The sequence below is a fragment of the Dendropsophus ebraccatus genome, chromosome 3 (genome assembly GCF_027789765.1).
Source record: "Dendropsophus ebraccatus isolate aDenEbr1 chromosome 3, aDenEbr1.pat, whole genome shotgun sequence".
NCBI lineage: Eukaryota > Metazoa > Chordata > Amphibia > Anura > Hylidae > Dendropsophus > Dendropsophus ebraccatus.
Window position 1 is genome coordinate 183,538,101 of NC_091456.1, and position 14,678 is coordinate 183,552,778.

Below are 14,678 nucleotides of genomic sequence, written 5' to 3' on the forward strand. Positions count from 1 at the left end.
AGCATTTCCCACAATAAGTGTATATTGGGGATTTGTATAACTTTTGGGGGGGCAATACAATACTTAAAGATTTTCGTCGGACTTCTCCTTTAAAAAAGCCATATAAAAGATCTATGTTAGCAATCTTAAAGGGGTTCTCCAGCACTACAAAAACAAGGCCACTTTCTTCCAGAGACAGCACCACTCTTGTCTCCAGTTCAGGTGTGGTTTGCAATTAAGCTCCATTCACGTCAATGGAACGAAGTTGCAAAACCTGCACCCAAGCTGGAGACAAAAGCAGTGCTGTCTTTGGTAAAAAAAAAAGTGGCCATGTTTTTGTAGTGCTGGAGAACCCCTTTAAGTTTAAAAAAATAGACGATTTGTTCTGAAGCTGCTCTAAAATCGACCTAAGAGATCAGTGCAGTTTCAAAACCCTTCGTCCAACATTTCAAGCTCATAAGATCCTCCCACAAGTAAAAGACTTCCCCCTCTCCCACCTGATTGTAGTGGCAAGTGATACTTATAATTGTACATAAGTGGTCTTCAGATTTATCAAGATCACTTCTACACCCTTATAGGACTTAGGGTCCTCTTAGACGTGGTGATTTTTTGCCACGTGGCGCTTTGTTCGTAGTGCCTTTGGATGGCAAGGGAAACGGGGGGAGGGGGGGTTTGGGCTGCACAAATGATCCATTTATCGTTCGTGCAGCCATTGAAACTGACAGCAGGCATATACATATACCTGTGCTGTCAGTTTGCCAAATACAGCATTTGCATACTTACCTAATTTGCTGCTGCTTGTGATCCGGCATCCTCTTTTCCAGCTCTCCCAACCAGCCGCCTAAGTCTGCAGGCCGCGGATGATTGAGAGCCAAAGGAGGCCAGGCCTGAGGACACAGCGGCTGGATGGGAGGAGAGCCAGAGAAGATGATGCCAGATCACAGCAGCAGCGCAATAGGTAAGTATGTACTGCTGTGTATATGTATATCCACGCTCTCAGTTTGCCTTTATCATTATCGACCTCACATCTCCTGTTTAAACAGGAAGAGGACGAGAAATTCTGAAGCCAGAACAACCATAAACAACGATTGTTGTCACTTTTCCACTGGCCGATAATCGGCCCGCGGCGTGACAACCAGAAACCGTAGACACAATGCATAGTCAAATGTAACGCTACCAAGACCTTTCCTGGCATTAATGGGGCTCGATTATCAACTACTACTGCAGTGACAGGAGAGTCCACAAAAACAATAGGAGGCAGTAGTAGAAAGACAGCGCAGAAGCCAAACAGAACAAACAGTAAACGTGAACAATTTAGAAAGAAGGTAATGCAGTCACCCTGTGCAAATGCAAAAGCCCATCTACGATGAGGAGATTCTGTCCATATTGTGCTATTTTAACATGTAAATTGTGAAAATAATTTTTGTTCCCAAAAACATTCACATAGTACTGAAGTAATGGCGCCCAGATGAAACACAGACAAAACGAATTCAACATCCGGCGTATATTGACGCTTTGCTGTGGCATCAGAACTTTGTAGCCTTTTTACATCCCTGTTATTTCTCATTGTGAAGCCACATACATACAAGGGAACGCTTACGGGGCAGTATCCAACTGCATAGGCCACTTGACCTGAACTGACAGGTGTCAGTCATCACATACGCGGTCGGGCCGGGATTTGCATCTGCAATACATAGGCAAATAGGAAGATAAGATAAGATTGAAACCGTCTGGTATAAAAGATGAGAAAGCGTCACCACACTCCAGCCAACTTATTAGATGAGTTTACGAAGCTTGTTCAGCTGGAGAATCCACCTGTTGTCCATAGAAGCCATAAGACAGGTGGTCACATGATATACCACTTGGTCCACATAAGGCCATGCGGAGCATATGTCATCTATAGATAACAGGTGAATCGGCAACACTGTGCATTTCTATGTACCAGCATGACAACACAGGGAATATCATGAGTTTCCTGGTCGTATTCTCTCCAGTCTGACACAGTGCTCTCTGCTGCCCCCTCTGTCCATGTCAGGAACTGTCAAAAGCAGTAACAAATCCCCACAGAAAACTTCTCCTGCTCTCCAGATGGGAAATACACTACTTCCTGCAGGACATACAGCAGCTCATAAGTACTGGAACGCTTGAGATTTTTTTTTAATAGAAGTAAATTGCAAATCTCTGGCACCAGTTGATTTGAAAGAATTTTTTGTGAACTACCCCTTTAAAGTATATAGAGGAGTTTGGCAACTTTTGCACTTCAAGCTTTGCACTTCAAGCTCCATATTCCTCACAAATCATGCAGTTATAAGTTTAGCCGTAAAGTCAACATGTGAACTGTGAAAGCTTTCTCCCACTTGTAAACTTTAGGCTTTGTGGCTGTCAAGAGATGTTTCCTATATGTGAGTGTTCACTTGCGGCCCTTATAAAGTTTGGACGGACAACAGAATCCGCCAGTGCATAGAATGGAGTCCATGACACGGGCGGAGACACGCGTGTCTGCCACAGTCCATGAGGTGCAGAATGCACGACAGGTTTTCCATCACCATTCTGTAGTGTGCACGTACCCTAAGGGTCTATGGGCTTCCTCATAGGCAGAACGCATAAAGAGTTTACCCCAACTGTGATAAATGACTTTGGGGTTTCAACTGCGCAAGACAAATGTAGGCAAACACTTCAATAGGCTTTACATGTGGACTCACCTTTAAATAAACACTGCTCTAACATCATATCTATAGTGACACTATAGGCCAAGTATCCAACCCGGCACTAGAGAAACCTGCGGCAGTTTACTACCACATTCAGCGATCAATGGGAGTGCTAGGCACTGAGCAACAAAACAATAGTTGGAAGATGATCGCTAAAGTTGAGCAAATCAAAGATGCACACACACACCTTTAAAGAGGAACTATCAGCAGGTAAGACCCCGAGGAGGAAGGTATGTCCCTTAGAGTGCATTCACACACACCGAATCTCACACTGCGAAATCCGCTGCGGATCCCGTTTCGGAAGACGGGGCTTCCTTACTCATGCACCTCAGTAAGGAAGCCCCGTCTTCCGAGGAGGATAGTATGTCTCTTACCTTCATCCTCGGCACTGTATCGGTGCAGTTAGTAGTTTGCTCGACAGTCTGGTAAGACCATTAGGAGCACTGCCCCACCCTCATAGCCCCGATGGCCAGCTGCCGGGGGGCGGGACAATGCACCTAACGGCTGTCAGTGCTAGTAACGGTCTTACCGCACCATGGAGCAAACTACTAACTGCATCTGCAGCGAGAATGACTATAAGGGTACAAACCCACACACCGTATACACAGCAGATACGCAACAAATACGCAGCAAATACGCAGCAGATTTGTTGCTGTGTTCAGTTATTTAGATCTAATCTGCTGCGTATTTGCTGCGTATTTGCTGCGTATCGCAGCAGTAAATACGCTGCTTTTACGGTGTGTGGGTTTATACCCTAAGGGTATAAACACACACACCGTATACGCAGCGTATTTACTGCTGCGATACGCAACAAATACGCAGCAGATTAGATCTAAATAACTGAACACAGCATCAAATCTGCTGCAGATCTGCTGCATATACGGTGTGTGTTTGTACCCTAAGGCTGCCTTTACACACAACGGATCCGCAGCGGATTAATTTGCAGCAAAATCTGCTGCGGATCCAGTGCCAGTTCATTCCTATAAGAACACATACCCGCAGAAGGATTGATATCCCGCTGAAAGCATGTAAGTTAACCCCCCCGCCAGCTGGATCATACATCACCTCCACCCCGCTACGGCTTGCTTCAGGGGTTCTCGGCTGGACATCCCGCTCAGCCAATCAGTGGCTGCGGCGGGGCAGTGTGCTGATTGGCTGAGAGGGACGAGCAGATGCCAGGAACCCCCGAAGCAAGCCGGAGCGGGGAGCAGGTGATGTATGCTCCAGCCGGTGGGGGGTTAACTTACATGCTTGCAGCGGGATATCAATCCTACTGCGAGTATGTATTCTCATAGGAATTAACTGGCACTGGATCCGCGGCAGATTTCGATGCAAATTAGCATCGTGACATCCGCTGTGGATCCGGTGTATGTAAAGGCAGCCTTATAGTCATTCTCGCTGCAGATGCAGTTAGTAGTTTGCTCCATGGTGCGGTAAGACCGTTATTAGCACTGACAGCCGTTAGGTGCTATGCCCCGCCCCCAGGCAGCTGGCCATCGGGGCTATGAGGGTGGGGCAGTGCTCCTAATGGTCTTACCAGACTGTCAAGCAAACTACTAACTGCACCGATACAGTGCCAAGGATGAAGGTAAGAGACATACTATCCTCCTCCGAAGACGGTGCTTCCTTACTCAGGTGCATGAGTAAGGAAGCCCCGTCTTCCAAAATGTTGGGCAACAGAGGAAAGGACGCCTAGCCTCCAGTGTTTGTTGCACACAGCCTAATCTTCATATAAACAGAACAAAATAAAGACAAGTCCTTGGAAGACTACAAAACGTAAATGAACTTTCTTTATATGTGATACTCACTGAATATTGTGGTAAAGAAAAGCTCGGATACGTTATATAAACATAGGTTGTTACATACCATAACAGTGGACATTGATGGGAATTGTAGTTTTGAAACAGCTGGAGGGGCGAAGGTTCCCCATCCCTGCCTTACCACAATTTCAATGGAGTGTAGAGATGGCTACATATACCAAAGACCAGATGCGTCAACCTGCGGCCCACCAGCTGTTGCAAAACCACAATTCCCATCATGCCTGAACAGCTAAAGCTTTGGCTGTCCAGGCATGATAGGAATTGTAGTTCTGCCACAGTTGGAGGGCCGTGAGTTTGGAACCCCTGCTTTAGACCATTGGCCAGTCTCACCAAAGACTGAAACCAATGATTCAGCTGTTGGTTGATTCACTTATTCTTCAGTCTCAAATGTTTCACTTTCCAAGTGTTCATGATTCCCCTGAGAAGTTTGAAGACTCTGGATCGTCTCGCTCCAGACTCCTCAGGGAACCAGAACACTTGGAAGGTGGAACAGCTTATAGCTTTACAGGAATTGATGGCCGATTTATTACATTTCTGTTTCACAAATCTTTCTGAAGATTCGATCAACTCTAGTGGTCACACAACGTGGCACAGGTGGTCATCTAACTGAAGGTTACTGTAACAAGCAAGCGTAAGGAAGGGCAAAGGCACACGGACGGGTGGCCTCACCCTAAGGCGGGGCTAGCAAGCAACAATGGGCCAATCACAGGAAATAATATTAACACCAAGTAGCGGTGGCGTTTGGGCCTAGAGACAAGTGAATCGCTGATCTCAGCAAAGCGAAGTGCTTCGGTCATCAAGCTGGCCGGCTTTCAGCGCTGCTCCGCTCCCTGCCGCTCCTCCCTGGGTGCAGGGGGAAAAGATGGATCCAATTCTGGAAAACTGGGAGAAGTTTCCCAGGATTGGATCCAGCTTTTCCTGTCATCCTGGGAGGATCAGAGCAGCGATGAAAGCCGGACGGCTTAATGAACGAAGCACTTCGCTTTGCTGAGATCAGCGATTCGCTCGTCTCTATTCGGGCCCTTGAAATGGCACTATAAAATGACAAGGGGCCCTCATGATGACTATATCAGCAGACTGTCAGTACAACAGGGGCCCCGTGTAAGAATTATCCCATGGACTCCTGTATAATGGATAGACAAACTTTATCAATATTCTTTCGGAGCCATAACACTGTGGCCCCTACATATTATCTGAAGCCAATACATACAGGGGCCCAATATACCATCTACATCACAGGTGTCAAACTCAGGCCCTCCAGCCGTTACAAAACTACTATTCCCATCATGCCTGGACAGCTAAAGCTTTGGCTGTCCAGGCATGATGGGAATTGTAGTTTAGCAACAAGAGGTGAAGGGCCTGACTTTGACACCCCTGACCTACATCATGGTTCCTCAACCTGTCCCTTGGCAAAACTACAACAGGATAGTCTAATATAATAAAGCCCACCTACGGCAACACCACAACTCCCAGCATGCGCTGAGAAACACAAGCTCTCCGTCTGTTGCAAAACTACAACCCCCAGTGTGCCATGAAGCTTTTGGCTGTCCCGGCAATATAAAAGTTGTAGTTTTGCAAAGAACCAAAGCTTGACTACTGCTTTAGATAGTGTCGGAGACAGCCGGGCATGCTGGGAGATGTAGTCTTGCAATAGTTGGAGACCACAAATTTATGGGGACACAGACAGAGGAAGGCAGCCGGGGCATGCTGGGAGATGTAGTCTTGCAATGGTTGGAGACCACAAATTGGGGGGCATGGAGGCTGTGAGGAAGGCAGCGGAGCATGCTGGGAGATGTAGTTTTCCAATGGCATGTCAGGGAACCCCAGTGTAAACAATATATATATATATATATATATATATATATATGAGATGTGTGAGGCAATAACAATGGTGGCCCCACTCAGCAGCCACTCTATGCTTATGGGCCCCCAGCCGTGTCATTAGAGCCCCGGTGGGTAAGTATGTGACAGCCCAGAGCCGGGGCAGCAGCACAGCCCCCCTCCCAGCAGCCTCTGGGGCCCGGATTGCGGCACAATGCGGGGGCCCCCCACCCTCCGCGCCGGCCCGGCCTGCTCTCTTTGTCCAGTGCCCGGGGAGGGAGGCGGCGCCGCTATCACTAGGCCGCAGACCACCCACCCCAATGCGGGCCTGCCGAGCTGCGCCCCCTCCCCAGCCATCCCGGTGTGACCCCCACCGGATAAGCGCGGAGCCGGTAAATACGGTGCCCGGTGATGACAGGACTGACAGTTCAGCCCATACACGACGCCCCCGGTTACTTGCCGTCCTCCTCCACCGCCGCCGCCTCTTACCTGCAGCACAATGCGCCTCACAAAGCAGCAGCAGCAACGGGCGCCGTCACTTGACTCCTCCCCCAGCGTCACCCGGCTGCGCCGACATCTTCTCGGCCATGACGTCATCCGTAGGCGACAACCGCCCTATCGCCGGACAACTCTGGGGATAAATCAGCTGACCCTTCGGTAATACTTACCGAGCCGGTTCTCTCCTTCTCTGTCTCCGACAAATGAGGCTGCGGTGGCGCTCGGTCCCTTTCTGTCTCGTTTACGGGAAGGGGGAGGCGCGTCCTGATGACGTCAGCGGCTGCTGGTTGCTAGGGGTGACTGTGCAGGGAGCCGGCCTGTGAGGCAGAGAGGAAGCTGAGTGTCTGCCTCCTCCCTTTGTGTCCCTGCACAACACAATAACGTGCTCAGCCTGCAGCAGTGTGCTGTGGAACTACAAGTCCTAGCATGCTCTGCCTCCTCCCTGGCTGGTGGAATGTGATGGGACTTTTGTTATGAGAATATTTTAAAGGGTTTTTAGACTTTATATTGGTGTATGGTCATAAAATGGTGAAACGCTGTAACGTTTGTGAAAATTATTGGGGACGTTCAATCGGCAAGTAAAACCTATGGTTCATATCTGTGTCGCTGGTTCTTTTGGTGCCCAGTAAAATAATGGACACCCTGCTGGAAGTCTGACGGAGGGGTTATTCAGCGTTAGAAAAGCATAGCCACTTTCTTTCAGTTTGGCTGCGGTTTGGCAAATCAGTTCTATTGAAGTGAATGGAGCTTAAAGCGAATGTACAATTGGGTACATTCGCTTTAAAGGGGTACTGCAGGCTGGGGAGCTTTTGCGGCTATGACCAGGGAGGAGGTGGATAAGGGCAACGACGTCCCCTTACCTCCCCAGTTCCAGCGCCGGGTCCTGGATCGCTGAGCACCGGTCTGCGCTGCCCGGACGCTTCCTGGTCTCTGATGCGGGCGTGAGCCGTGACGTTTCAAGTCTGCTCAGCCAGTTAGTGGCAGAGGCGGGAACCCTCCCCTGCCACTGACTGGCTGAGCGGACTTGAAACCTCACATCTCACGCCGGCGTCAGAGACCAGGAAGCGGCCGGGCAGCCTGGACCGGTGCGTCGCGATCCGGGACCAGGCAGTGGAACCGGGGAGGTAGGGGAAGGCCTTGCCCTTATCCACCTCCTATAGCTGAAAAAGCCCCCCAGCCCGGAGTACCCCTTTAAGCATAGCATATCAACAGAATGGTGCCGGCATGGGGAAGCTGGTGCTGCGGTCCTTTTTTTTGAACCACAGGCTGGTTCCCGCACATAGCACTGGTCTATTGCCGCACCGGCCCGGGCCGAAGCACTGGAGGCGGGGTGGCCTGCCCACAGTGGGAAGAAACTGGGCAGGCCGGCACGCCCCTAGTCCTTCAACCCCGGCCAGTGACCAGTGCATGAACTGGACTGCAGCACCGACTTCTCCGCGCCGTTGCCGATCTAATAATATGCTAAACTTAAAGCGAATGTACCTTATGGTACATTCACTTTAAAGGGGAACTATCAGCAAGTTAGACTAATCTAACCTGCTGATAGCGCCCAGGACGTTGAGAAGGAAAGTAGCCCCTTGCCTGTTCCTTTCCTTTCTGTGTACAGACACATAAGATAAATTGAAAAAAAAAATGGAGCTTCCTATGCAGGTGTGAATCTGGCCCAATGCAGAATTTCAAAGTGATAGCGATGAGTACCTACAGAATCCTCCTCAACAATTTAGGTCTCATTCACACTATGGTGTGGCGATGAAAGCCTGGAATTTTTGAGGGATATGTTCGGGAAATGGACAGAATGTAGTCATGTTTACACTACATTTGGCACGTTAAATTTATTAGGCTCTATGGTGGCAAATTGTTTTGACAGCTGACACAGTCTAGAAGAAGCCCCCAAAACATGGAGCAAATGCAGCCTTACATGTAATTTCTAAGTGATTTGATTACCATGAAGCATTTATTACATGGAGTGATATTTTACTAAAGCTAGCGTCGACCTGTCGGATCAGTGTTCGCTTTCCCCTTGTTTTCCGCTCGTTTCACTGTGCTATTACACGCACAGACCGATCAGGGAAGGGGCGATTTAAAGATCGTTTGGGCGGCCCATTAAAGTCAGTGGCAGTCTGCTGCTGATGTTCCTATCACACGGAGCCGCGCACTGTAAATCATCTCAGATTTTTCGATATTGTACATTTTAGCTGATTATTGCCTTTCAACATGTGCTATTACATTGAATGATTATCCACCTCCCAGCCGTTAGATTTAATGCTTGGATGTGTCCCAGCAGAGTTAAGTGCCCAGAGACACCAGATCTTGTCTGGGGAGGGGGGGGGGCTTCTAGAATCCCCCCATGACCCATGATCATGAGTTGGGATAACCATGATCTCCTCTGCCAAAACAGCATTATGGCAATCACTAAGGCCTGATCTTGGCAGATCTTCGCCAATACCCTTGGTATCATGGAAGACAGACTACTTAAATTCCACTGAATAGCCATGGCATCTACCAAAGTCGGCTTGTCCGCCTTTTAAAGGAAGCAGAATGTCTCTTTTTTGGCATTGATTATCGTTGCCATTAAGTCTATCCCTGGCATGCCCCAAATGTCCACTATCCTTCCCACTTCTGTCAGGAGACACTGCCACCTGGTTCCTTCCTGCTTGTTGAGGTAATACAAGATTGTGTGTATCTTACGGTCACTGCCTTGTTCAGAAGAAATAGAGCGAAGTGCAAGGCGAATGGCCCTCTGCTCTCTCATATTGGAAGAGGGAAGAGCTTCCTCCTTACGACTCCTGACGTCTTCATATCCATGGAGTGGGCTCCCCAACCTGTATCTGAGGTGTCCGTCGTCAGTGTTAGCCAAGATGGTTCCTCCAGGTCCATACCATCATGGATCTGCCACCACGTCAGAGACCTTCATATGTCTCGAGATAAAATATTAAGAGTGTTCTGGTCTGCAGGGACCCTTTTCCATACTCTAAGAACTTCCATTTGGAGCGTTCTCATGCCACAAGGCCTATGGAACTCTTTCCGCTGTTGAAGAAAGAAGTCCCAGATATCACATCTAGGTTTTGAGGGTGACCTGTCAGGAGGAAGAAAGAAAAAGACATCCTGTTTCAATAAATTCTGTTTCATCTGCAAAGAATCTAAAATGAATGTAAGGAATTTCTTGGTTGTTGATGAGAATACATCCAATTTATTTTTGTTGATGAGCCATCCCAGATCCTGTAACAGAGAGAGAATAATGTGAAGTTGTGAAGACAGGAGACTGGCAGACATTACTAGAACGAACCAGTCATCTAAATGCAGAATGATCTGTATACCCTGAAGTGTCAAGACTGTTACTACAGCAGAGACTACCAGAGGTAAAAACCAGGGGAGCGGAGTTGAACCTAAATGGAAATACTCAAAACTATAGCTGGGGCAGCTCTCCTTAAAGCGGTAGGGCAATTCTCAGGTACCTCCGATGAGCAGGCAAAATGGGTATATGGAAATAAGCATCCTGAAGATTATTACTGTTGACGCAATACAATCCTCTCTGAAAAGAGTTGAATTTACCAATTTTATGGTTTCATCCAAAAACTTCTCTTCAGCATGTATTTGTTGGGATATCTTAGGTGTATTATCAATCTCCACTTGCCTGACTGTTTTGGTCGTTTTGGAGTAAACTCCCAATTCCCTTTCTGACCACAGCACTTGTGCTGCAATATCGATAAGGTGTAAGATCTCTTTTTCGAGGAGCTCCTTCTTCAGAGACTTGGGAACAGAAGAGATAAACAAACCTTAGTGGGGATAGAGGGTTTAATGGTAAGACATAACCTGTTCTTACAATATCCAAATGTGCAAGAAAGAAAGATAAGGGCACTCACCCATATATGGCAAAATTCTCCTTTATTCAAAAGATGTGCATATTAAAAGTCCGTGCAAACATCTCTCATGCGGGCAGACGCCAAACCACCTTCACGGCGTGTACATGATGGCCATTTCGCGCGCATGCGCGCTTCAACGCTTCATCCGTTGAAGCGCGCATGCGCGCGAAATGGCCATCATGTACACGCCGTGAAGGTGGTTTGGCGTCTGCCCGCATGAGAGATGTTTGCACGGACTTTTAATATGCACATCTTTTGAATAAAGGAGAATTTTGCCATATATGGGTGAGTGCCCTTATCTATCTTTCTTGCACATTTGGATTACCTATATATCTATGTAAAGGAGCACCCCTAAGGCAACTTTATCATAGCCCTCTATGAATGGCGGCATAACACATACAAGCTATAAACAAAGAGTAGTGCCGGTGACCTCTATTTTCAGTTATCTGTTCTTACAATACTTACAACACAGTCACCCCTTTATGTTGATTTCCCAAGCCTACAAAAAAAAATAACAGATGACACCCCCCATCCTTTGTGGAGAATCATTTCTGCAGTATTGAGTACCACAGCAATACCCCCTGTAAGTTTGGGGAAGAGATTTAGGCTGCATTCACACATTCCGGGAAGTTGTCCGTGCTCATGGATCCATGCGCACGGACAACTTTACAGCTCTTTGCTTTCTATTGGGCTATTCAGACGTTCCTTGATTTCACTGATCCATGATCCGTTCCGTTTAAAAATAGGACATGTCATAACTCGGAGCCGAAGCACGGAATGGATTCCCCATAGATAGAAATCAATGAGATCTGTGTTTTTCACGGATGTGACATCCGTGTTCATCTGTGAAAAACGCGGATGTGATGTAATCAATGTAATTTAAAATGCTATACAACACATCAGTGAAAAAAACGGACACGGATGCAAAACGGATGAAAAACTGACTGTTTTGCACGGATCACGGAGGTAGCTAGCAGACCACAATCACGCACCGGGAAAATCACTGAACGTGTGAATGCAGCCTTATCCGATAGCTCCTCCATAAGTCTTTCTAGCTGTGGTCCAAATAATCTTCCAGGCTGACATTTAAGATTACATAAACTGTACTTGGAGAGATTATCCCCTGACCATGGCCTAAGCCATAACCTTCTATCAGCCAAAGAAAAAGACATGGACCTGGAAGAAGCTTGACCTATTGGAAGAAAGCATCACACAAAATGAGTTGCTAAGTTTACATTCTTGAAGTATACAAGGATGTCCTCTCTTTTTTTACGCCAGATTCCATGTCATGCTGAATATGGTTAAGCCACTTTCTAAGGTTTCTATACACTTCACTAGTTGATATGGCTACAGAATTCTGGGCTGCTGCAGCAAAATTTCCCCTTTTGAGGGCCACCTCGATACACATATGCATCAGGTCCTTAAGGTTTGAGCCATCTTCGGCTGGTATGATGATCCTAAAGAGATAAAAAAAACTAATATAACTTTATCCTTAATAGTTATCAAAGTGAAAATAAGGACTTCACCTTTTGGAAACTTGGCTATAGCAACATCCACTTTAGGAGGATGCAACCAATGCTTAGAGTAATCCTCAGCCAAGGGATTGATCTTAAACCTTCAACTTAAAGAAAAAGCTGTAGAACTTTAGAGAGATACAAGAAGTAAAGTGAAGAAATGATGTTTTAGCCAAGATAGATGTGCTAGGAGAGGAAGATCATGCACCAGCACAACAAACAGGTCCAGTAAAGGTTTGAATATGGTGGCAAAATGATTTAGCGCCAAGCAAGTTCAACCTATAACCCTACTGTGTTGAACCAGAGGAAAGCAAAAACCCTCATGAGGCAGATGCCTAGTACCCCATCACAGGGAGAAAATTCCTTCCTGACTCGAATATGACAATCGGAATAAGTAGTAGTATGCTGCCTACACTGACTCTTCCTCCTTTCTTGACATTACTTGACATTACTCTTACTATAGATCAGTGATTTTCAACCTTTTTTGAGCCGCGGCACACTTTTTATACTTAAAAAATCCCGGGGCACACCACCAACCAAAATGGCACAAAATGACACTAAAACAGTACATATTATACATATAGTTAATAATATAAATTCTAAATGTATTTATACTCACTCTCTTTTCTTCTCCCCCCTGTGCTTCTCTCCTGTGCTTCTCTCCACCATACTTCTCTCCCCTACTTCTCTCCTGTGCTTCTCTCCACCATACTTTTCCCCCCTGCTTCTCTCCTGTGCTTCTCTCCAACATACTTCTCCCCCCTGCTTCTCTCCTGCGCTTCTCTCCCCCATGCTTCTCTCCTGCACTTCTCTCCCCCATGCTTCGCTCCTGTGCTTCTCTCCACCATACTTCTCCCCCCTGCTTCTCTCCTGTGCTTCTCTCCCCCATGCTTCTCTCCTGTGCTTCTCTCCCCCATGCTTCTCTCTTGTGCTTCTCTCCACCATACTTCTCCCCCATGCTTCTCTCTTGTGCTTCTCTCCACCATACTTCTCCCCCCTGCTTCTCTCCTGTGCTTCTCTCCCGCATGCTTCTCTCCTGTGCTTCTCTCCCCCATGCTTCTCTCCTGTGCTTCTCTCCCCCATGCTTCGCTCCTGTGCTTCTCTCCACCATACTTCTCCCCCCTGCTTCTCTCCTGTGCTTCTCTCCCCCCTGCTTCTCTCCTGTGCTTCTCTCCTCCATGCTTCTCTCCTGTGCTTCTCTCCCCCATGCTTCTCTCCACCATACTTCTCCCCCCTGCTTCTCTCCTGTGCTTCTCTCCCCCATGCTTCTCTCCTGTGCTTCTCTCCACCATACTTCTCCCGCCTGCTTCTCTCCTGTGCTTCTCTCCCCCCTGCTTCCCTCCGCTGTTTCTCTCCCCCATCCCCAGGTTTCTCTCCCCCCCTTCCTCCTCACCTCCTCCGAGATGGTTGCCGCTGCTGTCCGCCTCACCTACTGGCAGCCCGTAGGGCCCGGACGTGCTCCTCCAATCAGCGGAGACCGGGAGCGTGTTGTGCGCACCACGCAACCGCCCACATTATAATCCGCCACTGATTGCTGCGCATTGCCGGGGAACAAAACACAGGGGCACCATAGTTTGGGGAACTTTTCCCGCGGCACACCCGACCATGTGTCGTGCCGCGGCACACTGGTTGAAAATCACTGCTATAGATGACCAGGTTCCTACGTGCACCATCTGTACTCACTACAAGGCCTCCAGACCCAAGCCTTCCGTTCTTTTGTGGCCACATCCTGTTCCTGCTCTGCCCTGGCAGCACATTACTATGAACTTTTTTTTCTTTAACTTAGCAAAAAAAGATATATAATAATAGTACAAATATCAATATACAATAATGAAAAGGACATTTTCATCTGAATGCTGATGTTGGAAGAAGACATAACCCACTGTACCCTTCTGGAGAGAAAGTATGTTTTTTTTCAAGGACTCGTAATCTAGTCAACAACCAATTTCTGAATGTCTAAAGCGCATACAGCGTGGGGCAACACTGCAGAGTAGCGGGGAACATAGTCATAGTAGGAAATACCAAGTGGGGAATCACCTATTTTTCCATATGTCAGTACTAAAACCTCATATTCCATACTGAACTACTACTACTGCCCTACACGTCCTGCATTGTCCACTATGTTCTATACTGTACTACTACTACTCCCCTACACCCAGGGCCGTCTTACCCATTGGGCAGGGTAGGCGGCTGCCCGGGGGCCCTTGCATCTTAGGGGCTCCTGCCCTCTGGGACACACCTGTATTTTTTGCTTTATAAGACACACTTATAAAACTAAGTGCGTCCTATAAAGCGAAGACGCTGAGTGCTGAGCACCGCAAGGAAGCCGTCCCGCCCGCCCCCTGTATTGGCGCTCACTATGCATATCCATAGTGAGCGGCCCTGAGCGACCCCCTCCGCCTGCCCCTTCTATCGCTTCTCAGCTGAGCCGATCGGAAGCCCAGGAAAGTGCAATGAGCAGCAGGGTACAGAGAC

At 47.8% G+C, this 14,678-nt stretch overlaps 1 protein-coding gene across 17 annotated transcripts in view; it reads right to left on the reverse strand.

The window, feature by feature from the left end:
* Positions 1–7,088, reverse strand: part of UBAP2 (ubiquitin associated protein 2) — a 41,881-nt gene extending 34,793 nt beyond the window's left edge. For 14 of the 17 annotated variants that reach the window (XM_069963280.1, XM_069963285.1, XM_069963278.1 and 11 more), the window contains exon 1: positions 6,818–6,909. The gene's annotated coding sequence lies outside the window, so the exon portion shown is untranslated. The other 3 variants (XM_069963290.1, XM_069963276.1, XM_069963277.1) reach the window with 3 other exon arrangements.
* Positions 7,089–14,678: the final 7,590 nt, after the last annotated feature.